The following is a 27,276-nucleotide window of genomic DNA, read 5'->3' on the forward strand; positions in this document are numbered from 1 at the left end:
AAAATATTTTTAAATTTATTTTAGAGAGGAAGAGAAGGGAGTGAGAGATACAAGCATCAATGTTGAGAGAAGAATCACTGATTAGCTGTCTCCTGCACACCCACACTGCGGATGGAGACCGAAACCTGGGCAGATGCCTGACCAGGAATTAACTGTGACCTTCTGGTTCAAAGGTCAACACTAAACCCCTGAGCACACTGGCAGGGCGGCATTTACTTTCTTTGTAGTGATTTATCTGGTTTTGGAATTAGGATAATGCTGGCCTCGTAAAATGAGCTTGGGAGTCTTCCCTCCTCTTGGCTTTTTTGGAATAGTTTGAGGAGGATAGGTGGTAATCCTTATGAGTGTTTGGTAAAATTCACCTGTGAAGCCATCTGGTCCAGACTTTTGCTTGTTGGGAGCTTTTTATTATTATTATTGTTTTAATTTTGTTGGTTATAATTGTTCTGTTCAGATTTTCTGTTTCTTCTTGGTTCAGTTTGGAAAGATTGTGTCTTTCTAGGAGTCTATTCATTTCTTTCAGATTATCCAACTTACTGACATATAGTTGTTCATAATATTTTTTCATAATCTTTTGTATTTTTGTAGTGTCAGTTATTCTCTTTCATTTCTGATTTTATTTATTTGGATCCTCTCTCTCTCTCTCTCTTTCTCTCTCAATGAGTCTGGTTTAGGTTTATCAATCCTTTTCACATTTTGAAAGAACTGGCTCTTGGTTTTATTGATCTTTTGTATATTTTTAGACTATTTTATTTATTTCCACTCTTATCTTCATTATTGTCTTACTTCTATTCACTTTGGGTTTTGTTTGTTGTTCTTTTTATAGTGCCTTTATGTGTAAGGTAAAATTGTTTATATTATATTTTTCTTGTTTCCTCGTGTAAGCCTGTATTGTTATGAGTTTTCCTCTTGGGACTGCTTTCACTGTGTCCCATAGATTTGGGGTTGTTGTGTTTTCATTTTCATTTGTCTCAAAGTATCTTTGATTTTTTTCTTGAGTTTATTGTTAACTCATTTGTTGTTTTTAGCCTCCATGTCTTTGTGTGTTTTCAGTTTTTTCTTGTAACTGATTTCTAGTTTCATACCATTGTGGTCACAAAAGATGCTTGATATGATTTCAACCTTATTAAATTTATTGAGACTTGTTTTGTGCCCTAACATGTAGTCTATCCTAGAAAAATTCCATGTCCACTTGAAAAGAATGTATATCTACTGCTTTGGGGTAAAATGCTCTGAAAAAACATCAATTAAATCCATCTGGTCTAATGTGTCATTTAAGGCCACTGTTTCCTTGTTGATTTTCTGTCTGGAAGATATATCCAGTAATGTAAAGGATAATTAAAATCTCCTACTATGACTGAATTATTGTGATCTCTCCCTTTATGTCCATCAAGATTTTTAAAAATATATATATTTTATTGATTTTGTACAGAGAGAAAGGGAGAGAGATAGAGAGCTAGAAACATCGATAAGAGAGAATCATCAACCAGCTGCCTCCTGCACACACCCCACTGGGGATGTGCCCGCAACCAAGGTACATGCCCTTGCCCGGAATTGAACCCGGGACCCTTCAGTCCCCAAGCCGACGCTCTATCCATTGAGCCAAACTGGTTTCGGCTGTCCATCAAGATTTGCTTTATATATTTAGGTGCTCCTATGTAGGTTGCATAAATGTTTTTAAGGATTATATCCTCTTGTTAGATTGATCCCTTTATAATTATGTAATGTCCTTCATTGTCTCTTATTATAGCGTTTGTTCTAGCCTATTTTATGTGATAGAAATATTGCTACTCCAGATGTTTTTCATTTCTGCTTGCATAAAAATATATTTTTCTGTCTCTTTGCTTTCAGTCTGTATATGTCTTCTGTTTTGAGGTGGGTCAATTGTAGACAACATAGATATGAGTTTCCCTCTTAGGATTGCCTTCACTGTGTCCCATAGATTTGGGGTTGTTGTTTTTTCTTATTCATTCAGATACCCTATGTCTTTTTTTTTTTTTAGAATTAAAAGTATAATTTTGTTTAAATGTTGCTTGTACATAATCTATAGTAAGATATACAGAGTTAAATTTGCATAACAGGAGGTTTTTTAATACCACTTTAAGTTCTGTTTACAACAGCATTGGCTATACTGCAGGATGACAGATATGGCACTCTGGTTTAGAAAACAAAGATTACTTGCTGCTCTGGCTGATACATTCCCACTAGTCTTTAGTGGATTAAAAGTGGCCAGGATTCACAACCTAGCCCAGGTGTAGGCAACCTGCAGCTCCAGAGCCGGCATGCAGCTCTTTTGAAGCATTGCTGCGGCTCCCAACAGCAGGGCCGATAGCAGGGGCAGGGCGGGGACTTAGCGTCGCTAGGCAACCACAGCGTCCCTGTCCTGGCCCAGCCTCCTCCCTCACATCACAGCATGAGGGGAAAGAGAGGTACTGACAGAGGGGACACTGAAAAATAATAATAATAAAAAAGCAATAAAGAGAAAAAAGGGAGAAGGAAAAAGAAGAAGACAGAGAGGACTGGAGAAAGAGAAAGAGAGGGCTTGCAGTGTGACTGTCACTGGGAGTCGGGCCAGTGAGTGGAAAGCATATATTCTGACCTCCTGCTCCACAACAAGGTCCGGTGGCTGTTCAGAGGCGAGGTGCTAAAACGCTTTGTCGTATGTTTGGAAGAAGTAAAAACTTTCCTGGCCAGCAAAGAGCTCACCTTTGCTGAGCTGGAACAACCAGAGTGGCTGGAAAAATTACATTTTATGGTAGACATGACAGCACATCTAAACACACTAAATACAACCCTTCAGGGGAAAGGAGGCACAGCCCTGCACATGCTGGAGGACGTTTTGGCATTCAAGCGCAAGTTGACAGTGTTTGTCAAAGATTTACAGAGAGGTACACTGTCTCACTTTCCCTCGTTGAGAGAGTTCAAACAAAGTCATGATATGATAAATTTGGAATATTTGAAGTCTGCAATCACCACAATGCAAAGTTTGTTTGGGAAACGATTCTGTGAGTTCAGAGAGGAAAAAACCACATTATCCTTTCCTGTCACTCCCCTGGCGATCGATCCATTCCTATTGAATATGACTGCATTTGCAGGTGTAAGTCAACCTGATCTTGAGATGGAACTGGCCGATATAGCCGACAAAGATATATGGGTGTCCAAGTTCAAATGCTTGGCCGCTACTCTTGAGGATGTTGCCCGTCAGAAGGCCATTCTGGCTCAGAATCATAAATGGAGTGATATTGAAAACCTTCCCAAACAGGACAAACTTGTATTCGAAACATGGAATGCCATCCCCAACACTTATATAAACATGAAAAAGTATGCATTGGAGTCCTGTCGATCTTCGGCTCCACATATGTATGTGAGCAGGTCTTCTCCAACATGAACAATATTAAAAACAAACATCGGTCACGCCTCACAGATGACAACTTGCAAGCCAGTGTGAAAATGAAGGTAACGTCTTACAGCCCTGATGTGCAGACACTGTAAACTGAGGTTCAGGAGCAAAAATCCCATTAACCAGGTAAATTAAATATTTTAATTGGCTATTAATTTGCAAAAATATATTTTACATTGTTAAGTGAAAAAGTCTTTTTTTTCTTCAGATTGACAGCTAACTGCACAATCTGGTATATAGCATTAAGATAAGAAACAATATATGCAGTGTTATATTTGTTTTAAATGTCGCAATGGTTTTGGGGCTCCCAGGTTGTTTTTTTTTCCTTCGGAAATGGGTCCAAGTGGCTCTTTATGTCTTAAAGGTTGCTGACCCCTGACCTAGCCATTTGGTGCTCAGAAAAGATTTTGATATTCTAAAAACTGAAAGGAAAATGTTAATTCCTTAACAATATACTTTTACTAAAAAAAAAAATAAGTGTACCAATATTATGATTTAGTTTGGGGCTATCAACAGAAAATCAGCCATGTCATGTTTGTGCTGCTAATGTGTGATACTAAGTGGTCCTCTCATCTCCTTTGCCTAATTTATATGAGAAAAAAGTTTATAAAAAAAAAATTAAACTAACATCTTAACAGTGGTCTTAAAATATTCAGTAAATCGTTTTAAATAGATGTGTTGTCATCAGCCTTTATTGTTCCATTTATGGAGTACAGGAAGAATAGATTTAGCATAATTCTTAAAGGCCCTCGGAATTTTGGAGTGATAAATGAGCACTGGCTGACGCTACCAGCTGCATTAGCCCATAACAAGAAAGCTGTTCTGTCCTTGGAAGTTCTAAAGCCAGGCATTGACTTCTCTCTAGCTATGAAAATCAGCATCTACTTCCAACACAAGACCTTCATCTACATTAAAAATATGTATTTTGCTGTAGTCTACTTCATTAATTATCTTAGGAAGATCTGAATAACTTGTGGCAGCTTCTACCTCAGCACTTGCTGTTTTACCTTGTACTTTTTTTTCAATTTAAATTTTTATTGATTTTTTTACAGAGAGTAAGAGAGAGGGATAGAGAGTTAGAAACATCGATGAGAGAGTCATTGATCAGCTGCCTCTTGCACGCCCCCTACTGGGGATGTGCCCGCAACCAAGGTACATGCCCTTGACCGGAATCGAACCTGGGACCTTTCAGTCCGCAAGCCTACTCTCTATCCACTGAGCCAAACCGGTTTCGGCCACCTTGTACTTTTATATTATGGAAACAGCTTCTTTCCTTAAACCTCATGAACTAACTTCTACTAGCTTCAAACATTTCTTCTACAGCTTCCTCAACTCTCTCAGCCTTCACAGAATTGAAGAGACGTAGGGACTTGCTCTGGATCCGCTTTGGCTTAAGGGAATGCTGTAGCTGGTTGAATCTTCTATTCAAGCCCCTAAAACTTTCTCCATATCAGCAATAAGGCTGTTTTAGTTACTTATCATTCATGTGCTCACTGGAGTAGCACTTTTAATTTTCTTCAAAAACTTCTCCTTCCCATTCACAAATTGGCTAACTGTTTGGTCAATGAAGCTCAGCTTTTGGCCTGTCTTAACTTTTGAGAAGCTTAATCATTTATAGCTTTTTATTTATAAGTTTTCCTTTCACTTAAATACTTAGTGACCATTGTAGAATTATTAACTGGCCTAATTTCAATATTATTGTGTCTCAGGGGAAAGGGAGTCCTGAGGATAAAGTGATGGGGGAATGGCTAGTTAATGGAGTAAGTATATAAACATTTATCGATTAAGCTCACCATCTTCTATGGTTACGGTTTATGAATTCATGCACCAATGGGGTCCTGGCTTGCGGGCTGGGCCAAAACTGGCTCTCCAACATCCTCTGAGGGGTCCCAGATTTCAAGAGGGTGCATGAGGGACCCCCCCAGTGCATGATCAGGGCCAGGGAGCAATGTGGGAGGTTGACCAGCAGAAGGGCTCCAGAGCATGTCAGCCCCCTCTTGCTCAGTCCCCATCAGCTGGACCCCAGCAGCAAGCTAACCTACCAGTTGGAATGTCTTCCCCGTGGTGGTCAGTGAATGTCATAGTGAGCAGTTAAGCTGCCTTGGCATATTATTAGCATATTACACTTTGATTGGCTGAATGGATGACCGGATGGCTGGATACTTAGCATACTAAGTTTTTATTATATAGGATAATAGAGATCACTGATCACAGATCACCATAACATCTATCTATATAAAAGCTTAAGCGACTGTCACAACTGAATGGATAACCGAACAGGCTGGAAGGGGCAGCCAGGCTGGCAGTGGGGATTAGTGAGGGGCAACCAAATGACTGAGCAGCAGGCTGCATGGGAGACCCAGCCGGCAGGGGGGGCAGTGAGGAACGACCAAACAACCAAATAGCAGGCTTCATAAGGTAACCAGGCTGGCAGGGGAGGTGGGCAGTTGGGGGTAAACAGGCTGACAGGGAGGAGGGGCAGTGAGGGGCAATCAGAAAGGCAGGCAGGTGAGCAGTTAGGAGCCAGTAGTCCAGGATTGTGAGAGGGATGTCTGACTACTGGTTTAGGCCCAATCCCTGAGGGATCTCAGATTGGAAATTGTGCAGGCTGGGCTGAGGAGACCCTCCCCTTCTTATGCACAAAATTCATGCACTGGGCCTCTAGTCTATAATAATAAAAGCATATTATGCTAATTAGACCGGATGTCCTTCCAGGCGGCCTTCTGGATGAAGCCAGGGCTCTGAGAGAAGCCTGGTCCTGGGTGCCTGCCAGTGGCCAGAGGGAAGCCTGGGTCCTGGGTGTCAGAGGGAAGCTGGTGCCAGCAGCTGGGGGAAGGAAGGCCTGCTCTTCATGAATTTTGTGCAAGTATATAATAATAATGAAAATATTTGAAATATTACAAGAATTACAAAATATGAAAGAGAAAACACAGAGTGAGAAAATGGTGTTGGAAAAATGGTACTGATAGACTTGCTCAATGCAGGGTTGCCACTAAACTTGAATTTGTAAAAAAAATGCAACATCTGCAAAGTACTTTAAAGTGAAGCACAATGAAACTAATGAAAATTATACTAAAATACATATGGGGGAAACACTGGGACAACTTATAATAACCTTACAACATACTACTTTAAAATGTAAAATTCATAAATATAAAATTATATTAATTATTTTCTCCATTTGTTCTGGTAAATACTTTAAATATATATATATATATATATATATATATATATATATATATATATATATATTTATTTATTTATTTATTTTTAATTGAGTTTTTACAGAGAGGAAGAGAGAGGGACAGAAAGCCAGAAACATCGATGAGAGAGAAATATTGATTAGCTGCCTCCTGCACACCCCCCCCTACTGGGGATGTGCCCGCAACCAAAGTATATGCCCCTGACTGGAATCAAGCCTGGGACCCTTCAGTCCGCAGGCCAATGCTCTATCCACTGAACCAAACTGGTTTCAGCTGGTAAATATTTTTTGAAAATAAAAACTGAAAATCCAAAATATTCACTTTTTCTTTTTTATTTAATACCTAATTAGAAAAAGCCTAGATTTAAAATTTGGAATTAAATTTTGAAAAAAATACTGCAAAAATATTTTAAATAGAATTTTAGTTCTTTACCATTCTTTATTTTTTTATTTTTTTATTATTAAAATAACAAAGGCTGCTTCCTTTATTATTATTTTTTTAATTTATTTTTTAATGTATTTTATTGATTTTTCACAGAGAGGAAGGGAGAGGGATAGAGAGCTAGAAACATCTATGAGAAAGAAACATTGACCAGCCGCCTCCTGCACATCCCCCACCAGGGATGTGCCTGCAACCAATGTACATGTCGTTGACCAGAATTGAACCTGAGACCCTTCAGTCCACAGACCGACGCTCTATCCACTGAGCCAAACCGGCCTTGGCTTTACCATTCTTTTAAAGGTTACATAACACATTAGAGCAAACGTTTTTCTCAATAGTCACAAAACCAAATTGAAAACAACTTTTTGATTAAAGACAACTAATAACTGAGGCAGAGAGTAAGAATCTAGGAAAATTCCTAGATAAATGAAATCAGGAAATGGAGATAAAATAATAAAATAGGGCCAAACAATCATCTAGCTAAACACAAAACCTCACCTTCCTTAGCAAAAAAAAACCAAAACAACCACTTGAGAGCAAATAGTTTATACCTCTCCTCCTTAAGTATGGAATAAATAGCTAAATTGCCCTAGTCAAGGAGATAGATAACAGAGACCCAATTAATGTCATTTGTGCCAGCAAAACCCAAGGACAGATGAGGTCAAGGGAACAAATAACAATACCCCCCCCCACACACACACATAAAACAATTAGAGCCAGACATACCCTAGATGGCAAAGCAGTAAAGCTGACCAAAGAATAATCCCAAACTCCCCAGTACACTCATTTTGGTGCATCAGCCTATTAAAGAGCTCACCTGGAAAGCTGATGAATATTCGGCTGAAACTCTTCCCAGTGACCTTCCCGAAGATCCTTTCACCTTCCACACCCTCCCCACCACCTGCTGCCCTGCATAAGAGAGATAAAAACCCTCTGGGCAAAGATGCCAGTGCCAGATCTCGCTCTGGAGCATGCCCATGCCTTTCTTCCCTCTCAGGCATGCATCTTTTCTCTCCTAAATTCTAAGGGTCCCCATAAGACTTCCAACCAGGGGAACAACGGGCGGCAGCAGCTTGTCCTGGACTAATCCCCTGAGCCTGTCTGCTGGTCCCTTTTCTCTAACTTTTCAATGAGCTGACAACAACTCAGTGTGGGGCCCACTCCTTCTTCATAACATTTCTAGAGAGCCAAAGTAGAGCACTGCCTAGGCTCTCTCCTGTTGCTTCTTCTATCCTAAGCCTTTCAGTCAGTTCAAAGCAGCCCTGCCTTGGCTCATACATCTGTCACTGCGACTCTTACTTCTCAGTGAGTCCATGCAGCCCAGTGTGGCCCACTTCTTTCCTTTAGTGCTCCTTGACAGATCCTCCCTTCCCCAACCAGTGGGTGGAGTATGATGTAACCTGCACCTGTGGCCTGGACATTCCTGAGCATCTAACCAGGCACCTTATATGACTACATATTGAACCACCAGTCAGCACTTGCCAAATACCCTAAGCTAGGGGTGTCGAACTCAATCAGAGAAGGGGCCAAAATCTAAAATCCAGCCTAAATTGCGGGCCGAATGGTTTACTGAACAGTCATAAACTGACAATGTTAACCAGAAATGTGAATTTAAAATGAGTGGAACAATCTTTTCCTTAACAGTGCTGTTAACCAACTCACATGCTATCAAGGATTTGGCCCGCGGGCCTTGTGTTTGACACATGTGCCCTAAGCCCTTGATTTCTAAGTACCTAAGTGCCTAATCATGTGCCTTATATGAAACCACCAATCAGCATGTGCCGAGTACCCTAAGCCTCATTTCTTCCCATTTCTCCCCTCAAAAGGCGTGTTCCCCTCTGCATGTTTTGCTGCTCTCCCTTTGTGAGACAGCCCAGCGGGGGTCCTTCTCCTCTAATGAAGCCCGTAGTCCTGCTTTTTGGCCCTCTGTCTGATCTTTCATTTGGTATCCAAGTCTGGGAGGGGGGCATGGGAGCGTGGACGATCGTTGAACCTGGCCCCGAGCTTCTGACTCCTGCTCTGGCTCTGCTCGGTGGCATGGTTCTGAGCTGACTGGCCGGCTCTGAACCCTGCCGTACCAGGACACGTGGGGATCTCATCGCTTTCTCACTGGTAGGCTTCAGGGACTTCCCCCCCCCCCGCCCCCCCCTCCCCAATCCCATCATTCCCTTGACGTGGAAGGGCCTCAGAGTTTTCCCGTTTTCTCGGCTAAGTGTTCTACCTTCTATGAAAGCCCAGGTACCTGGCCAGGAAACTGCTCTACCCCGTGGGAAAGATCTTGGGGTGACGGGCTTGGAACCTTCTCTTGTCTCTCTCTCTCTACAGGCTGGCTGAGGGAAAAGGAGGATGCTCCTTCTTTTCTCCCCAACTTCCCAGTGGCCCTTCCCTCCAGTCCAAAGGGGGACCTCTCAGTCCAAATCCTCTCTACACACCCTTAGGATGTCTCTTCGCCAATCTCTCGACCCTTGGTCTTTCTGGCTACATTAAACCAAAGACGCTCGACCTGGCCACCACACAAACTCAACAACGTCTCTCTGTGGTCTGAAAACGGCACTTTTGATTCCAATATCCTTCAAGACCTAGATAATTTTTGCTACTGGACAGGAAGGCCTCAGAGATCCCCCTGATCAGGCTCCCCCTGCCACACTCTCGCCCTCGCTTTACTCCTCACGTTCCACCCATCAGACCCTCCTCTCGAAGTCCTCTTTGCCCTCTCAAATCTGTCCTCAGCCCCTTTATCTGTCTTCTGACTGCTCTTTCGACCCAGCGGATGATTCCCCTCCACGTGTCTCACTCCCGCTGCCCCCTTACAACCCTGCTGCAGAATCCGCACCCCACACTCTACCTCTGAGAATTCTAACCGCCCACCTTCCCCTGTGCTCTCCGCCTAATCTCTGCCACTGGGGCCACCAGCATCCGAATTCACAGGTAGCTGGCCATTCCCTTCTCACTTTCTGATCTTCCTGAGAGCCCAAATCCCGAGAACGTGAGCTCCAAAACAGCCTTTCCCATCTAACACTCATTCTGAGGCCACCCAAAGACTGCCTTCCACAACAGCTTCTTCTATTTCCACATCCATTCTACCCCTGAGGGAGGCAGCAGGAACTGAGGGCATAGCCTGAGTCCACATCCCATTCTCTATGTCCAGCCTCACAGACTGAGAGGCATCTCAGGATTCTTTTTCCACTGACCTGACCACCTTTACTCCCTGACATATGCCGTAAATGTAAAAAAAACAAAAAAACAAAAACAAAAAAACAAAAAAACAGATACAGGTCCACAAACCCCTCAAAAATACCCCGTTAACCTGACCTTTAAGATCTTTAATAATAGTGACAAGAAGACCCAAATCCAAAATCAAAGGCGAGATCAGGCCAAGGCTGAGGCCCAGTAGGAGGCCTTGCAGCTCCTAGCCACCGCTTTCAGACCCAAAGGAAGTGCCAGTCCTCCCGCGGGTAAGTCAGGGGCTAAGCCCATGCTTCAAATGCAGCCAGGAAGGACACTGAGCCGAGTCCTGCTCAAACCCGAGACCCCCGCCTGGGCCCTGCCCAAGATGCGGAAGGAAAACCACTGGAAATCAGACTGAAGTCTGGCTCCTCGGGGTCTCACCTCAGCCAGTCCAGTACAGCAGCCCTTTGCATTCTGTCTGGAGCTCCCAGACCTGCTAGGACTGGCCACCGAAGAAGCTGCCCAGGCCTGTCAGGGTCCCAGACTTACATCACCAGGACAGAGCCTCGGGTAATGACTGTGGTGGCAGGTTAGCCAATCTCCTTTTTAATTGACACTGGGGCCACTTATTCTGCCCTCTCTGAATTCGCTGGGACCCTTGTCCACTCCTCAGTCTCTATTACGGGGGTTGACAGATTAGTCTCACAGTCATCAGTCACCTCACGTCTACACTGCATCTTACTATAAATTCCCCCATTCACTCTTTTCTCATTCTACCTCAGTGCCAGCCAGGACTACCGTGCATCCCCTCATAAAACCCAGTTGTTCCAAACCACAGTCACCTACTTCAGTTTCACTGTCTTGACCCACAAGGCCAAGCCATTCCTGAGACTGTAAAAACCTAATTTTCTTATCTCATCTATGATCATTATCTCTAGGAAAAAATGCCACGTTTTAGAATTCAAGCAGCTAGAACCTTTTTAAAGTGGGGGCCAGATCCCGGTCCCTCAGAGAGCTGGAGGGCCGGACTATATGAACTACTAATTCCTACTGTAACACCTCAGCTGCGCTCACTGCCCAAAAAACCTGGCGGGCCAGATCAGACTCCTCTGCGGGCCGCATGTGGCCCGCGGGCCGTAGTTTGAAGACGCCTGAGCTAGAGGCCTGGAAACATGCTTCAGGGCCTACTCCCTCCTCCCTCTGCCTTTTCTCCAGCCCCATCTTCAACTGCTTCTTTCCTTCCCTTTTTCTTTCCCCTTGGATAACAGCCCTTTCTACAATAATATCCATTCCCACTTTCACTGCAACACAATCTTTTTTTTTTTTTAAATATTATTTTATTGATTTTGTACAGAGAGGAAGGGAGAGAGATAGAGAGTTAGAAACATCGATGAGAGAGAGTCATCGATCAGTTGCCTCTTGCACACCCCCTACTGGGGATATGCCCGCAACCAAGGTACATGCCCTTGACCAGAATCGAACCCGGGTCCCTTCAGTCCCCAAGCCGATGCTCTATCCATTGAGCTAAACCGGTCCCAGCTGCAACACAATCTTAATCACTCATCTGTCACCCCTTATTGGTAGCACCATGGTGACTACCCTCTCAGCTTGGAGTGCGGAACTAGGAAAAGGAATCTCATACCCTTCAGTCCACCTCTTCTCCTTACACCTATCAGCTTGTCTCTATGATCAGGGATTTTTCTTCCTCTGTGGGAAAAACACATACATCTGTCTCTCCATCAGCTGGACAGGAACCTGTACTCTCATCTATCTCTCACCCAATGTAGATGTAGCCTTTACCTGTCCTCATCACCCATCATATCTGACACAAAAGAGGGGTCCAGATCATCCCTCTCCTCCTAACGCTCGGCATCACAGCAGGGGTTGGAACTGCCATAGGGAGCTTAACCACTGCTCTATCATACTTTGAAACCCTGTCTCAGGACCTACAAGAAACATGTGGATGCCCAGCAAGGGGCAAAAGAACCTTACCCCCAGGGTAACTTATTATCCCCTTTCATATTACTAGTGAGGCAACTGAGACCACTATTCTTTCCCCCCCTAAAAATAACACCTAGGTTCCAGTTGTATTTCAACTCCAGGCCCAGAAAAGCAACAAAACCAGTTAAGTGACACTGTGGAGCCTCAGGACAAGTTTTACCTCCCGTGACTCAACTGGATCGCTCTCAAGACTTTACCAACCAGTCTCTTGGGGAATTATGCTGCTGCACCCCTCGTCCAGCACGGAAAACACTACCTGTTTTCACTCACTTACCCCATGGCTCCTCCCACTATTAGGCCCACTGGTATTTATTCGTTCAGTTTTGCTCTTTGGCCCCTTTCTCATACTCTGTTTCACTAGTTTCTTGCAGAACAGAATGCAGGTGTTCGCCAACCAGAAGGTGGGAGAGATCTATCTGGCCTTGAATTCAGAACCTAGCACCAGAATCCTTGAGACCCCGGGAAGATACCCCTGGTGACGTCCCCTCTCAGCAGGAAGTAGCTTTGGAAGACGGATCTTCACACCCTGACCTTGCCTGGACTCTCAATTTTTAAAAAATATTACGAAAAGCCTGGAATGATAGATCCTCCTTCCCCCCAACTGATGGATGGAGTATGATGTAACCTGCACCTGTGGCCTGGACATTCCTGAGCATCTAACCAGGCACCTTATATGGATTATACATTGAATCACCAGTCAGCACCTGCCAAATACCCTAAGCCCTTGATTCCTAAGTACCTAAGTGCCTAATCATGTGCCTTATATAAAACCACCAATCAGTGCATGCCAAGTACCCTAAGCCCCATCCCTTCCCATTTCTCCCCTCAAAAGGCGTGTTTCTGTACGTGTTGCTACTCTCCCCTTGCGAGACAGCCCAGGAAGGGTCCTTCTCCTCTCATAAAGCCTGTAGTCCTGGTTTTCGGCCCTCTGTCCCATCTTTCATTCCTAGAGAGCCAAAACAGAACGCTACCTAGGCTCTCTCCTGTTGCTTCTCTGTCCTAAGCCCTTCCCTTGTTTCGCTGTCCCAGCTTTAGTAAATGTACTTTAAAATCACCTGGACTCATATTGTGAAGCCTTTCGTGCACGAAGTAAAACCCCCACACACTACTGGGCAGCCTGTGGCAGACCTGCTCTGGGTCTGGTCCCTGTCCTGTTGCATTCTCTGGTGACCCAGATGGGACCTGGAGTTTTATTCTCTTTACTCTCTCTCCAATTCACCTTTCCTGTCACTTCTGGTCATTGGTGTGGTGGAAAATTGCATGTCAACTGCAAAATAAGTATTTCATGAAAATGTGCCTCATCAACCCTTAGATAGAAGGTAAGCCTGTCCCCTGGATACAGAGTAACCTACCCACTTGACGGTCTTCCGGTGACACCTGGGTGATGGGGTCCAGTGAATCAGGACCTGGTGATCCCTGCCCTTTTCTCGCCCCTCATTTTGCAAGTATGGAGCCGAGTCCCCTATCTGAGCAGATTAAATCCATCCTCAGGGCATCTACTTCCAAGATCTTTGGTAAGGCCACCCTCAGAACACAGGGTAAACATGTCCATAGAACATGTATCTATTAGGGACCTGACTTCCTTTACCTGGTTCACAATATATTAATCAGGCTCCCAAAAATGCTATTATTGTGCTTCATATTTCCTGGTCCTCTATCTGGAGCATTTATTACACTGATTTTGACAACTTCATTCTTTTCATGGTACATCTTACCGTCTGTCATTGGTTTATTTTTCTCCCATATAAACAACTCTTTGGGACATTACATATGCAATTCCTTGAACTGGGGGTGACACTATATTTGCTTCCACAGTTCATTCGTGACTTTTAAAGCTTTGAGAGTCTCAACAGATTTTCCTGTTGGGTAATTAGGAGTGTAAACAAGGGTAAAATAATTAAAAGGGGGGAGGGGGGGCAGCCACTTTAAAAAAATAACAGCTGAAGTCACCAAAGCTTAATATCTCCCCTCACTCTTCTCCAGACTCTTTAAAAGTTGTCAAGGACAAATAAAAATCTTGTCTTCTCCACAATTATTAGTAACTAGTGGCCCGGTACACAGATTCATGCACATTGAAAAGAAATTAATTAAAATAAGTATTTTAATATCGTTATTCTCCCTTTATCTATAATAGAAGTGTCAACCAAATTCACAATCAACAATGACAGATGGAAGCACACGTGTGTGATTGGCACCAGTGAGAGCTTTATGTGTATGGTATAGGGGGCGGCTATGGGGTCAAGCCTCAGACTGACCGGTGGCAGAGCCACATACAAGTCCCAGCCTGGAGGGCAGAGCCCTCCTAGCACAACTGAGCTTGACCTTATAGTCCTCCCTTGTTCCTAGGAAGCTAATGGGCTGTGGGAGGTGCAGCAAGTGCTGCCAAAACAAGGCTTGAGTAATGAAATAGATTTGAAACTCACAAGAACATTCTAAATGTCTTAACCACTCCCCTTGTTTTGCTTGTGTGAACTGACTATAAAATAAAGCTTCGGTTTACAGGCTGTGTCACTGTTTCCTCATCCTTCACCACCTGTCCTCAGGATCACCCCTGGCTGTGCTGGATGCAGTTCAGTGTGACACATGCGTGAGTCAACTTAGCCTTTTATATATATAGAATAAAGTTACTTAATTAGACCTGCTTTCTGATTTGGCTAATTTTTTTCCAGCCCAGGGAAGCACCCCAACTTCTCTTTCAGGTAATTGTCAGCAACACGGCAATAAATATCAACATGAAGCACATTATTATTGTAGATCACACCGGGAGAACAAAGGGTAAATATTTAACTGCAGCAGTATATATTCTGCTCAGTGAGAAAACCTTAAGTCATTTTCAAGATCCACCATTTATTACTTCTTTACAGTTGGGCCAAGTTTCTAAACTTTAGATCTCCATTTTTCAGCTAAAGAAAAGAAAATAGGATGCCACTGAGTCTCCTATCTACCTACTCCAGGACTTCTGTGAGGATCAAATGAATGAGGCATGGGAAAAAACACTTCACAGACATTTGGTTAAAGTATAAAATGTTTGCACCTGGTATAAAGCAAGTTGTGTTCCTGGGCTAAAGAAATTGCAAGAAGGTTAGGGAGAGGAAGCCAGGTGTTGCTACACGATGTCATTAGCTGGGCCCACGAAGACCATTCTGGGCCAGGCTGGTCTGTAGGCCACATTTTGCGCCATGGAGTTTTGGTAGCATTGGCTGCAATTTGATGAGCTGTGGCTCCAGGATGGTGGTGGGGCCTGTGTCCCACTTGGAGGAAGCTGAGTGTTGCTCTGTCGGTGCCAGGTCTTTGGTGCCATTTCTTTGTAAATGGCCAGTGCACATCACTGCAGCTCCTGCATTGAGTGTCTGCCCCCTGGTGGTCAGTGCACATCATAGCAACTGTTTGGATGGTTGGAGGGACACTTCATCCCCTGGATTTGGAAGCCTCATAATCAGTCATAAACTGTATTGACCAGGTAAAAAAGAGACAAAATGGGCTGTGCCAACAGCATTCCCCAAGATTACTCACTAGGATGGCTCCTTAACAATTGATCCAACTTTACAGGCAATGATCAAAAGAAAAAAGAACATCCTTTTCTTTTGTAATGTCCCCAGACCTCGATACAATCTCAGGAACGGGGAAGTCTGACCTGTAAATGACACTGAATTATGACACTATTCTCCAATTAGATTTGTTTTTGCAAAAATGAAGACAAATGGAGTGAAAAACCTTATATTCAGGTATTTATGGCCCTTTACAAGGATAGGGATTTAAGGAAGTCTTCTAGGATATTCCTTAATTGTCACAATGTCTGATGAATTAATGGACACCTTCCTCACAGCCCCTGCAAGAAGCTGGCTTCTGTCTCTAATAGATAAGACAGAATCCATCCAGAGGGTGGAACAGCCTGCTCCCTAGCTCACTTCACAGCTGTCTCTCAGAGTCCAGCTGCTCCATATAACCCCTCCTCCACTACAGAACTGCTAGCGCTCACCCTAATTTGTAGCCCTGTCACTACCAGGAAGGGACCTCAAAATCATCCAAACCGTAGCATGTTGTCTCTGGGGGGAGTATCTAACAGGAAGCCTGTAAAGAAATTATTTGCATACAAGTTTCCTTTTCTATTTCTGATCTGTCCCGTTGCAAAAAACAAAACAAAAGAAACACACACACACACACACACACACACACACAAAACAAAAAAACAAAAAACTTGATTGGTTTACCAAAGATCCTAGCAAATTCACACAGGGGTTTAATCACACTGCTTTACTGAAACAGGTAGAATAAAATGTTCCCCAAAACTGCACCATCGAGTCAAGCCCTACCAGAACAAATTGCTCTATCCAGTTAAACCCCACCAGAATATGGCAGTTATCAACAGAATAATTCTAAAACAATGGTCTAAGAAGTACCCCGACTTTAAAAAAAATATTTTTTATAAGTGTTCTTTTAAAAAAAAAAAAATTTTTTTTTTTTTTTTTGGTTTATCTTCACCTAAGGATATTTTTTCCATTGATTTGTAGAGAGAGTGGAAAGGAGAGGGAGAGACAGAGAGAAACACTGATATGAGAGATACCTCGATTGGTTGCCTCCTATACACACCAGGCCCTGCAACTGAGGTATGTGCCCTTGACTGAGGAATCCACTGAGCCAAACTGACTAGGGCTATTTTTTTTTTTTTTTTTTTAATCCATAACCAAGCCATCCGTCACAACTCAATCATGAACTTTAAAGCTTTGAAAGTCTCAATAACTAGCTGGGAAAGTTCCTTCCTGCATTTCATAGTAAGTGTTGCATAATCCCATAACAATTGGAGTTTCTGATATATACCCGGACATCAGTATTCCAAAAAAGTTTAAAGCTAGCCAACCGACACCCTGATTTAAAACCCACCTTTGGGGCATGGAACCTGAGGCCCTATCTCAGTGCTCTCACCCTCTGTAGAACCTCAATAAATATGCCTTTGCTTTTTATCAGTGTCCCTGGTCTAGATTCTTTTATATCAGGAGACAAGCACGCAAACTCATCAGTAACATTATGACCTAATGGAGGGATTTACAGACTGTTCTCTCCCACTGCTGCACTGCAAATGAAAAGCAGTGCATATAGAAGATGCTAGGGCTTATCCTGATAAATTAGCCAGTCATCATGCTAAATCAACATTGCATATATAGACTGAAGGAGATGCAATCCCAGATCAGGACCCTAAAGAAGTCTATTAAACTGGGACAGATGAAGAATAAGAGGGAAAGGACCACTGGGCCTTAATACTAGGTGCAGTGGTTAACAATGTGGACTTTTTTTTTCAATAGATGGGGTTACACATATGTTGATATACAGTATATGCGATTTGATATGTATGCTACTTTGTTGTATTGACGACAAGCTTCAAAACTTCTTATGTCAAATTTGCTGAAGGTGTTAACATCATAGATATTTTTATGTTTAAAAATGTTGAGTTTCGTGCCAAAAAAAAAAAAAAAGAGCATTTGTGGGAAGTTTTAATTCATTACTTTATTTTGAAGAAAAATGCTGCTGAATACTTCGGAAGCTTATAGTGAACATTCTCCAACTCAAGATACTGTGAATGCTGGTTAAAATGCTTTAAAAGGTATGATTTCTATGTGAAAGACAAAGAACGTTCAGGTCAACTGAAAAAGTTTGAAGACCGACATTTACAAGTTTAATGAATGAAGATGCGTGTCAAACTAAAAAAACAACTTGCAGAAAGATTAAACGTTGCTCAGCAAACAATTGTGATCCTTTACAAGCAATGGAAAAGATTTTAAAGGAAGGAAAATGGGTGTCACATCAACTGAATGAAAGACAAATGGGAAACCGAAAAGTCATCAGTAAAATGTTGCTTTAATGGCATGAAAGAAAGTCTTTTTTGCATCGAATTGTGACTGGCGATAAAAAGTGGATTTATTTTGAGAATCCCAAATGCACAAAATCATGGGTTGATCCAGGTCAACCATCAACATCTACTGCAAGGCCAAAAAGCTTTGAAAAGAAGACAATGCTCTGCATTTGGTGGGATCAGGAAGGTGTTGTGTGTTATGAACTTCTAAAGCCAGGTGAAACAGTTAATACTGATCGCTACCGACAACAAATAATTAATTTGAACCACGCTTTGATAGTGAAATGACCAGAATGTGTCAGAATACAGGGCAAAGTAATTTTGCTTCATGATGACGCACCATCATACACTTCAAAACCAGTTAAAGAAGGAGACACATGTACTACTATTTTTAATACTTTAAACAATAAATAATAATAATAATAAAAATACTAGTTAAAGACACGTTAACAGATCTTGCCTGGGAAATATTAACCCTGCTATATTCACCAGACCTTGCTCTTTCAGATTACCACTTGTTCGGATAGATGGCACATGCACTTTCTGAGCAGCACTTCAAAACATACGAAGCAGTGGAAAATTGGGTCTCAGAATGGTTTGCCTCAAAACAAGAAAAATTCTATTGGGACGGTATCCACAAATTACCTGAAAGATGGGGGGAAATGTGTAGCTAGCGATGGACATTACTTTGAATAAAGCACTTTTGATGTTTCTCTTGAAATTAGTATGTTTTCTTTGATTACAAAATCTGCATTATTAACCGGTACACTAGTAGTTACTTATCTCATAGAAGGCATAACAAACTATACTATTAAGCCTGGTAACTATAACAAAATAAAAAAGTTTACTTGAAAAAAACACAAAAGCCGAAACCGGTTTGGATCAATGGATAGAGCGTCGGCTTGGGGACTGAAAGGTCCCAGGTTTGATTCCAGTAAAGGGCATGTACCTTGGTTGCGGGCATATCCCCAGTAGGGGGTGTGCAAGAGGCAGCTGATTGATGACTCTCTCTCATCGATGTTTCTAACTCTCTATCTCTCTCCCTTCCTCTCTGTACAAAATCAATAAAATATATTAAACACACACACACACACACACACACACACACACACACACAAGATTTAACTCCACCCTTTTCTCGGAGTGACTAACAAACGCAATAGGAAAGTACACAAAATCCCCTTGAGTCTGTTAAGGGCTTAACACACGCAGACTTGAGGAAATGCCTTTTATCCAGGAGGCAACCCCAGTCAGCTTGAGAATGTTACAAAAACTAGCCTTGGAACCGCAGGCCCCCACTGAGCAACTGATAGAGTTAGCTTTCAGTGTTTGTAACAACCAAGACATGGAAGAGGAAGAGCAAAAGGCCACCAGATGGAAACAAAAGGCATAATCACTTGATAGCCACAGCTTTAAATCCTGTGTATTCCTGCAGGACACCTAAAGGAGTGCCTACCACGAACGCAGGACCCGCCTCCTCCAGGACCATGCCCCGTCTGCACCAATGTCCTAGGCTTCCGAGGGAACTCCGTGCCGCCAAACCAACGATGTTTAAAACACCTGAGAACAGATGGTGCCTGAGGCCTCCTACTGCCGACCATCTGAAACCATCACACCAGAGGAGTCTCCTGGTGGCCCTTGAGGTGACAGGTAAGTCCATTCATTTTTAAATATATATATATATATATATATATATATATATATATATATACACACACACACACACACACACACACACACACATGTATGTATGTATATGTATATATGTACAATATATGTATATGTATATATATACATATATATTTTATTGATTTTTTACAGAGAGAAAGGGAAAGGGATAGAGAGTTATTATAGAAACATCGATGAGAGAGAAACATCAACCAGCTGTCTCCTGCACACCCCCTACCAGGAATGTGCCCGAAACCAAGGTACATGCCCTTGACCGGAATCGAACCTAGGACCTTCCAGTCCGCAGACTGATGCTCTACCCACTGAGCCAAACCGGTTTTGGCAAGTCCATTCATTTTTATTGGACACAGGGACTGCTTGCTCTGCTCTGACTCACTCACAGGGGTTTCTTTCTTCCAAAACCTATTGGATCACTGGGGTGAATGGGCATCCTCAACGCTACCATTTCATTCATCCCCTCAGGAATATCACTTTTAGTCCTAATTTTCTTGTAGTTCCAAGGTGCTCCATTCCTTTATTAGGGAGGGACAGCTTGTCTAGTCTAGAAATGACCATAGAAGTTAATAAACTCTCATTATTATTCCTGATGGCCAACCTAACTTCTCACCCTGAACCAAAATTTAATAATATTCTACAACAAACTTGTCAAACTCAAAGGCTAGCACGGGCCAAATAAACAAGGTTTGAGTCTATGTGGGCCGCAAAAAAAAAAATCCCCCCCCCCATTTTCATAGAAAGTAGGTTCATTTCGGTAGAGACATGCTGAATATAAAGGGCTGAAATAAACAAGGAATCATTAACATAAAATAATAGAACATTTTAATAAAGATTAATATTTTTTCTTGAACATTTACTTATCAGACACTGAATAACTGCACAATTTAATAAGGGTAATACAAATAAACCTGTTTTTCTTGTTCTCCAAAAGCGAAATATTTCCTGTTGCACACACCAAACAAGTCAGTACAAGAATGGCGTGGCCATGGGCTGCTAAAATATTCGCCTCTAGTATTAGTGGAGAGAAATGGCGCAGCCTGTGCATAAGGCTCGTATGGGAACTGATTGCAACACCATTAAAGTAACCAGTCATTAGCGAACACTGTAGTTCGTTATTAATAATTATGTATGAAAGGATATTGTAGAAATGAAGTTAAGAAAGTTTTATTAAGACATTTCTTGAGTGCCATCATATTGGGTGGGCTGCAAAAATAGTTGTGGGCTGCATGCAGTCCACAGGCCACGGATTCGACATGCTTGGTCTGGAGTCTGTCTTCTTCGCAGCCAGTCCTGAGGTATGGGAAACTGGAATACCAGGCAGGGCAATAGGAGCAAAACCAGGGGCACCCCACCCTGAAAAAAAGCATCTCTTAAGACCTAAGGGATTGACCCTCTCATTAAATATATACATATCTAAAGCATGGGCTGCTCAGGCCCTGCCAGTCCCCAAGCAACATCCCTCTTCTCCTAGTACAAAAGCCAAATGGCCGTGACCCGCGTGGCTCAGTGGATAGAGCGTCGGCCTGTGGACTGAAGGGTCCTGGGTTCGATTCTGATCAAGGGCATGTACTTTGGTTGTGGGCACATCCCCAGTGGGGGTGTGCAGGAGGCAGCTGATCAATGTTTCTCTCTCATCGATGTTTCTAGCTCTCTATCCCTCTCCCTTCCTCTCTGTGAAAATCAATAAAAAAAATATATTTTTAAAAAAGCCAAATGGCAAATACCAGTTTGTGAAGGACCCTAAGGGCTGTAAATAAGGTTGTAATTCTGGTACATCCTATAGTTCCAAACCCATACACTACCTTAAATCCCAGGAGAAGACAAGTATCTTGCTGTATTAAATTTAAAGGCTGCCTTTTTCTGCATCCTGATTCCCAGGACTTGTTCCCAGTACTTGTTCACATTTGAATGGATGAACCCCCAAACTAGGGAGACTTGCCAATATCTATGGGCTGTACTCCCTCAGGGCTTTAGGAACAGTCCCCATTTGTTTGAAAATCCCTGAGCCACAATATTGTGATGATATTAATTTCTAGTACTAACACAGAGAACTCAGATAAACATTCTATCCTGGTGTCACACTTCCTCGTAAATAGAGGATATAAAGTATCTCCCCCAAAAGGCCCAAATAACCTTCCAGAGATCCAATATCTGGGGTACCTCCTTACCTCAGAAGCCCGGAGCCTGTCACCCCAAAGGAAGTAAGTCACACTGGCTCTCAGAGTCCCACAAAGTAAACAACATTGGAGAATTTTTAGGAATCGCTGGCCTCTGCCACCTGAGGATACCAGGTTTGGGGCCAAATGCTAACCCTCTTCATAAGGCTTCTGAAAGAAGATGGCAAAGGGCCAATAGACTGGACCCCTAATGCCAACGTGCCTCTGAGAAATTAAAAGTGAAACTGTGCAGGGCATCTGCTTAGGGCTGCCAATTTTAGAAAAACAGATTACTGTGCTCACTTCAGCATCACATACACTAAAATTTGAACGATGAAGAGTAGCATACCATCCAAATTTGTGAAGCGTTCCATATTTTTTTTTAAAAAAAAAGAATGAGAAATATGTACACAGATAATAATTGAATAAAAAATGTAAAAAGAGAGAGAGAGAGAAACAGATTACTTTGTATATAGCGGAAAGATAGGAAGTCCCCACCCAAAATTTACCAGCTTACTTTCCAAAACGCTGGATGCTGCTCTCGTGGCCGGCTGGCCACATTCTTAACCAGCTGTAGCTGCCACTGCTCTCATAGTAGGGAGCGGTGGATAAACGTACCCAGGTCAGCCACTAAAAGCACAAGCCTCCGATCAAGTAAATAAAGGGTTTATCCATGGCCTCCGGAGGAAGGCTTAAATAAATAGAAAGTCTTCCTCAACTCTCCTGAATCAACCCTAAAGCCTTGCCAAACTCTCAGTCCTACTACCCTCCTGGCAACAGGAAGGTAGTCTACCAGGTTACATACCAATGCACAGACACTATTGAACAAGTCCAGCAGGTCTGGCCTAAACGATGAACCTTTACCTAAACCTGATGCAGACTAGTCTACGTATGGCAATCATTTTACACAAAATGGGGTCAAAAAGGCAGGTATGCCATTGTCAGTCTTCAAGAAACAACAAAGGCAAAAGCCTGCCCCCCTCTACGACTTCGGCCCAAAAAGCTGAACTCCTAAGGCACATGTGTCAAACACAAGGCCCGCGGGCCAAATCCATCCCGCCAGGCCTTGCAATGTGGCCCGCACCGCGCTGTCATCACTGCACTCCGCTGCGTTTCCATCACAATGACAGTTTATGACTGTTCAGTAAACCATTTGGCCCGCGATTTAGGCTGGATTTTAGATTTTGGCCCCTTCTCTGATTGAGTTCGACACCCCTATCCTAAGGCCTTACAACCAGGGGAAAAACATGAGTTCATATCTACACCGACTCAAAGTATCAGTTTCTAATATTACATGCCCATGCTCCCATTTGGGAAGAAAGAGGACCTTGAACAGCTAAAAACTCCCCATAAAACACCCTTTAGGAATTTAGAACTCCCAGCAACTGTAGCACTGACCCAAGAAATAACAATGATACACTCACTGCCAGGGCCACCAAAAGGGAACACAGATATAACCAAAGGCATTACGTTGGTAGATCCGGAAACGAATATAGCAGCATTGTCTTCCTCAATCACCCAAAAGGCAGCTCTGGCCCCTGACTTCCCTCAGCAACCAGAAGGCCCTTCTACATACAACACTGAGGAAATCTTTTGGGCCATAACGAATGGATTCTCTAGAGACCCACAGGCTGGATATCAAGGGATAATAAACATTTGTTACCTCAGAACGCTCCATAATGGCACCCACGAAAGGAGAGGTGTTCTTGTCATCCTTGTCTCCCAGCTGGTTATGATATGAGCGCGTTAGAAAAACTGTACAGGAAGTGACTCAAGGATGCATTCCGCTCCAAAATAGTCTTGAGTTACCACCTTCTTCCTCCTCCCTTTCTGTCACCAATACAAACCAGGGTACATATACCCTGGGATAGACTGGCAAATTGATTTCACTCAGATGCCTTCCTAAAACTGGATTTAAATATTTGCTAGTATTTGTAAACACTTATACTGGATGGATCGAAGCCCTTCCTACCAGAACACACAAAAAGCCACTAAAATAGCCAAGTACTTAGAAAAATCTTACCTAGGTTTTTTTTTTGGAAGCTTACCAAGAAGCTTCCAGAGTGACAATGGGCCCTCTTTTGTAGCCCAAATTACCTAACAGCTAGCTCCTGCTTAGGAATCAACTATCCCTTATACTCATCATGGAGACCTCAACACTCAAATAAGGCAGAAGAAGCTAATCAAACCCTAAGAAGGACTCTAGCCAAGCAATGCCAAGGAACCTCAAAGTCCTAAAGAAAAGTGAAAAGTCAGCCCCTTTTCACTCACCAATGGCAGAGGCCGATGTCTTACACCGTTAACCTAGGACAAATAAGTTAAACCTGGGGACAAGGTCTACTTAAAAACCTGGAGGGACGGCTGTCCTAAGTCCCAGCCACAGCCCAGATGGAAGGGCCCATTCACATCAGGTCCGACTGAGCACCCCAACTGCAGCAAAGCTCCCAGGGATAAAGCCGTTCACAGATGTCAAATCAAACATATTTCCTGTTAGTCCCCACAGAAACCACAAAATGAGACCTGCCCTTATGAACCCATCCGGGGCCTCTAACTCCTTTTCGAGAACCTGTTACAAATAAGTCATGTGATGGCGGGGCCTCAGGGTAATTGTCTTTCTCATGTTTCTGACACTCTTTTCTCCTAGCCTGTCCGTATGCCCAGCCTCCATCCTCCAGGAAGAGAATTTCTCTGTGCTTGTTGGATTTAATTCCTATCAAATAAAGTCCCAGGTCCTCCACTCCACTCACATTATTTGAATTTTAGCCAGCAGTATTTATCTTTCTTGTTTTCATATTCCTACCATACTCAAGACCCCCCTGAAAAGAATGGAAGACTAATATACTACTACACATTTCCAATATCGTTGCTGCTGGAAATTAACTTTTTGATTGCTGGATCTGCCCTAAAGAGCCCACCACAAGAGCCCTCCCTCTTCAGTTTCAATCTATAGCCCTCAACTTAAATCTAACTCTACTAGTAGGGTCCCAAAATAATTTTGAAAAGACTAGTACTTTTTTTAGTAAACCTCCTTTCAGTTTCTAGCGACTTTTCTCACACCAACCTCATCCTATTTGTTAATCAGACTAATAACTGGTCAGTTTTGAGGCTCTTATGCAAGATCCTTACAGAACTCTGCTGTCATTATATTACATCTAACCAATCCTATATAATAAAGAGGTAATATGCAAATTGATCATCACTGCAACACACAAGATGGCCGCCCCCAAGTGGTCAAAGATCCTGCCCCCAGGTGGACACAAGATGGCTGCCACGAGATGGTCGGCAGGGGAGGGCAGTTGTGGGCGACCAGGCCTGCAAGGGAGGGCAGCTGGGAGAGACCAGGCCTGCAAGGGAGAGCATTTGGGGGTGATCAGGCCTGCAGGGGAAGGCAGTTAGGAGTGACCAGGTCAGCAGAGGAGGGCAGTTGCAAGGGGGACCAGGCCAGTAGGGGAGCAGTTAGGCATCAATCAGTCTGGCAGGGGAGTTTAGGGGGTGATCAGGCTGGTAGGCAGAAGCGTTTTGGGGCAGTTAGGCAGGCAGGGAGGTGAGCAGTGGGAACCAGAAGTCTTGGGTTTCATATTACAGAGGGTGCAGGGGGCTGAAAGACAGCGCCCCCCCCCCCCCCCACACACATACCCCTGTGCACAAATTTCATGCACCGGGCCTCTAGTATAGCAATAAACAAAATAATTGCGTCCTATCTCTGATATATCCAAAGATTTCTTCTAACAATATTTTCTGTACCCCCAATCTGACACACTGGTGTCCACTAAGCTAGAGAGTCCAATCAGATGTCTGGGAAACAAATTCTCAAAACAACTCCCAAAACATTTGCAGTTATTGACAAGGAGAAACTAATGTTAACTGGAAACTTGTTTACCAAGTCCCCACAGCACATAAAGCCCCCACAGGGCCAAGGGACATCCTTTTTTTTTCTTTTTTTTTAAAAATATATTTTATTGGTTTTTTACAGAGAGGAAGAGAGAGGGATAGAGAGTTAGAAACATTGATCAGAGAGAAACATCGATCAGCTGCCTCTTGCACATCCCCTACTGGTACATGCAACCAAGGTACATGCCCTTGACCGGAATCGAACCCATCTATGGGGTGACAGGCAAGTGAGGGGGTCAGGGGTACTCTGCTGGTACCTGCCTTGGCTGGTGGCCTGGCATGGCCTGCTGGCTGGCCCCACCTCCCTGAGCACTGCCGTCAGTCACCTCCCCCTGGTGGTCAGTGAATGTCATAGCGAACAGTAGTTCTGCCATTCAGTCAATTTGCATATTAGGGTTTTATTATATAGACTTAGGTCACCTGGATAGCAGATGGGCTGAGCTCCAAAATAGCACCAGCCTTCAAAGACAGGGAGTCAGAGATTTTTAAAGGACTCTAGGCAGGTTTTTTCTGGGTGGAGAATTCTCTGTTCAGGTCTGGATTCTGGGAAACTCTGGAGGGGAGAGATAACAGTCTTAGCAAGTGGAATGTGGTGTAAGCAAGTAGAATATCCATTGTGAAGTGGCCTAAAGGTCAGTTCCCAGGGGAGGAGGTATTGGTTCAATTATTTGATCAAATCTAACAATATTTTTATTGATTTTAAAGAGGAAGGGAGAGATAGAAACATCAATGATGAGAGAGATCATGGATTGGCTGCCTCCTGCATGCCGCACACTGGGGAACGAGCCCGCAACGGGGCATGTCCCCTGACTGGGAAGTGACCTGTGTCCTCCTAATTCATAGGTCAACATCCACCCCTGAGTCATGCTGCCGAGATGCAGGCAGATACTCATGTTCTGCCAGTAGCATGAGTTTCTTAGGCAACATGTCTCCCCCTCCACCCAGGTGTGAAACACCCTGGATGTTGCACAGTAATTATGGCTTTTCCTGTTTTGTCAGCCTGAGGAGAAACCATCCTCTATGAGTTAAGCAAGATATGTCATTAAGAAGGAAGATTTGAGGCTACAAGGCCTCAACAAAGGATTTACAGTAACTTTGGGATGTGATGGAGATTTCAACATGGCTTATTTTGGCTTCTACTATGTCAAAAACTCTGTAGTTTTTGAGAAAATGTGGGATCGGTCTTCTTTTGGGCACAATAGCCTCAGTCATTAACATCCCATTTGATGTTGCCAAAAGAATTCAAGGGCTTCAGCCAGTTCCTAGAGAGATCAGTACAGAGAGGCTGTTTTAAATCGATGGCAGCAGTCTACCAGGAAGAAAGGATTTTAGCTTTGTACAAAGGCCTGCTTCCCAGGACTATGAAACTTTGAGCAGGTGGTGTAGTGATGCTGCTGGTTTATGAATGCAACTACTCATGGCTTTAGGAGAACTAGTGATTGCCTGTGAAATGTATTTACCCCTTGAGATAAAGCACATTTG

General features: G+C 43.2%; 1 protein-coding gene and 1 long non-coding RNA gene across 2 annotated transcripts in view; one reads left to right on the forward strand and one right to left on the reverse strand.

Annotated features, from left to right (window-relative positions):
- LOC118702839 (NXPE family member 3-like) overlaps window positions 1–23,611 on the reverse strand; it is a 56,087-nt gene extending 32,476 nt beyond the window's left edge. The window contains exon 1 of the mRNA XM_036409308.2: window positions 23,594–23,611. The gene's annotated coding sequence lies outside the window, so the exon portion shown is untranslated. The remainder of the gene's footprint in view (window positions 1–23,593) is intronic.
- On the forward strand, window positions 1,394–26,760 carry LOC118702844. Its single transcript, XR_004982858.2, has 3 exons — window positions 1,394–1,426; window positions 11,608–11,612; window positions 26,500–26,760. It is a non-coding gene; the product is annotated as an uncharacterized LOC118702844 (long non-coding RNA).
- Window positions 26,761–27,276: the final 516 nt, after the last annotated feature.

The sequence above is a fragment of the Pipistrellus kuhlii genome, unplaced genomic scaffold (genome assembly GCF_014108245.1).
Source record: "Pipistrellus kuhlii isolate mPipKuh1 unplaced genomic scaffold, mPipKuh1.p scaffold_m20_p_4, whole genome shotgun sequence".
NCBI lineage: Eukaryota > Metazoa > Chordata > Mammalia > Chiroptera > Vespertilionidae > Pipistrellus > Pipistrellus kuhlii.